The following is a 2,859-nucleotide window of genomic DNA, read 5'->3' on the forward strand; positions in this document are numbered from 1 at the left end:
ACTATTTTATTTGTATTCTACTCAAGCGAAGCGATAGGAAAACCTTCAATTTATCTAATGCATATTTATTGGTATTCATAATGTACACCAATTCGTTATAAAGATTAACCAAAGTAGTAATTTAGCATTAAGCTTCGCCTTATTAGAATATTTTTTACTGTACATACGGCGTAAAAGGTGAATGTACGGTTTTCTTATTTATTCCCTACACAAAAGAAATTTATTTTCTTATTCAAAACATATTTGTTTGGAAATAAAAATGTCCCGGTAAGTATTTTTGTTAAATTTTTAACATTTACATGTTTGTTTTATTCAATATTTATATTTTAGAAATATCAATGTTTATTTCAAATACAAACATTTCGAAGGAATTTTTATCTTGTATCTAAAATGGTATTTGTTTTTACGACAACTTCCAAAATAAGAAATTTGTAGCACATTACAGATCGCTCGGGATCATTCTGAAATTCCATGAAATTTTACCGTGTTCCTGGGACTTGTTAATATTCACATGAAAGTCGCTAACATTGTCCTCAGTGATTAAATATTGAATATTTTTAGATTTGTTCTTCGAGTTATCCGGAAAAAATATTATTAGTTTTCGATTTATTCTTCAGCTTCCTAACAAAAACTAAATTACACATATTGAATTATTTAGCGGGTTGAAAATAAGCCGACGTAGCTCAGTGGTCCAGAGCGTCTGATTGGACATCAGAAGGCGCGGGTTCAATTCCCGTCGGCGGCATTTATTTTTACTCTGGAGATATTTTCATCTTTTTTTATTGATTTTGCAGGCGACTAATTATTGCTTATAATAATTTAAAAACTAAATTAAATTATTTTTTATCCACCCAGTACACTACTACACAAGAAAGGGACTCTTTTTAAAATTATTTATTTTTGCATCTATCATGACTATATTAGCACATAAAACAAATAATGGCATAAAATATTTCGTTGGGAAAAAAATCTCTATATCTGTTCTGTACTGAATCAATTATTTATATTGATGAAATATTAATAAGGTACGTATGTGCGTCACACACAATAGTTCAAAGCAAAAGTATTGTCTCCTGATAAGAGGGTAGTATCAAATTGTGGTCAACAATAATACTTATACGTGAATTTGAAGAACCGTTAAAATTATACTCTTTCCTGCTGGTAACATTATTCTTAAATCTTTTTGGTGACGGCTGCTGGTACCTACTGAAGATTATTTATTCACACTATGAAGGCTTATCATATATACAATGCTTAAGGTACGCTAATCAGGAGTACAATAATGTGTGTATATGACATAATAGTAAGCCGAGTACGGACAATATAAGCAGGTACAATACAAGTAATGTATGAAAGGCAATAAGGCGTGCGGTGAGTGGTTTATTCATGGTATTAGGAACTGGCAAAGGAAGGACGAAAGTAGACTGAATGCTGTAAACGTAGGATCTCCGAGACGGACGTGTGGTAAAGCCACGCATGATAGTGTGAAATACAAGTAATGTATGAAAGGCAATAAGGCGTGCGGTGAGTGGTTTATTCATGGGATTGGGAACTGGCAAAGGAAGGACGAAAGTAGACTGAATGGTGTAAACGTAGGATCTCCGAGACGGACGTGTGGTAAAGCCACGCATGATAGTGTGAAATACAAGTAATGTATGAAAGGCAATAAGGCGTGCGGTGAGTGGTTTATTCATGGGATTGGGAACTGGCAAAGGAAGGACGATAGTAGACTGAATGCTGTAAACGTAGGATCTCCGAGACGGACGTGTGGTAAAGCAAGGCTGGTGTGATAAGCGTAATGAGTAAGATCAAGGAAGGGGCGCACATATGTTTTGGGCAGGTACAACGAATGAATGCCAAGACAGAGTTATGTTGCGGTCCATCGTGTCTGCCTACCTCTGCGGAGAAACGGCGTGATGGTTGGTTAGTTAGTGGTAGTAACTCCAGTGGCAGAGGATGGCACACTCATACATATACACGTAGGTATCATTATCCAAAAAGACTAGATAATCGTGTTTGAGGATTATTCTGTCGCCATCAATAGTGGCTAGAGATTGGCCGCAGGGGTAGGCAGAGTTCATTCACATTCATTCATCGTATTCTGACTTTTGCCATTATATTGGATTCACTCGATCGTGCCAAGTGTTCTTCGGGCATGTCTTGTACCATTCACTTTCGCGTCATGTTTTCTCCTCATGAACACTTCTCTCTTCATTGATCCACCGTCTGTAGGCAGTGAGTATATTGTGAGAATGAAGCAATAATGCAACTCGCAGAGGGGAAGAAGCAGCTCTTCACCAGGGCGCTACTGACAGTACATTCGACTATGGAACATTAATTATATAAGTGTATTATGCCATTCTTTTATTTTTAAACACGTTGTGATATTTGTGAGTCATTTAAACTAGAGTAACGCTGATGCTTCTAAAACCCCTAAGTTTATTGATTTTTAATGAGGGTATTATTTCTTGAACAAATTTAACTTTCATTTCAATTACATTACTAAATTAACGGGATTACCTTCCTTTAAAGAAAATATGAGTCATCTTGTATTGTGTGTAGCTTTGGTTTTACCAATACAAATAATTAAAAAGTAATAAAACTTGAAAATTGTGGTTTTTGCAAATAAGGCCTACAATATTCCCTTATCCCTTTAGTCCCAATAGTCCCGCATGCTAAATTCTAGGAAAAAGCAAAGGTTATAACAATTTTCGGCAACAAATTATAATTATTATTTTTTAATGATAAACTAATGTTTATAAGACAAGGCTTTATGCATAGCACATAGGATAACAAATAATTATAAGCAATAATTAATTTATTTTTACTCGGGAGATATTTTCAATTTGTATTAATATT

At 34.7% G+C, this 2,859-nt stretch overlaps 1 non-coding gene across 1 annotated transcript; it reads left to right on the forward strand.

Moving 5' to 3' along the window:
* Window positions 1-672: 672 nt before the first annotated feature.
* TRNAS-GGA (transfer RNA serine (anticodon GGA)) lies at window positions 673-745 on the forward strand. The gene has a single exon. It is a non-coding gene; the product is annotated as a tRNA-Ser (tRNA).
* The last annotated feature ends 2,114 nt before the right edge of the window (window positions 746-2,859 follow it).

This window comes from Hesperophylax consimilis, chromosome 29, assembly GCF_061612785.1.
Source record: "Hesperophylax consimilis isolate HC1 chromosome 29, BYU_Hcon_1.0, whole genome shotgun sequence".
Taxonomy (NCBI): Eukaryota; Metazoa; Arthropoda; class Insecta; order Trichoptera; family Limnephilidae; genus Hesperophylax; species Hesperophylax consimilis.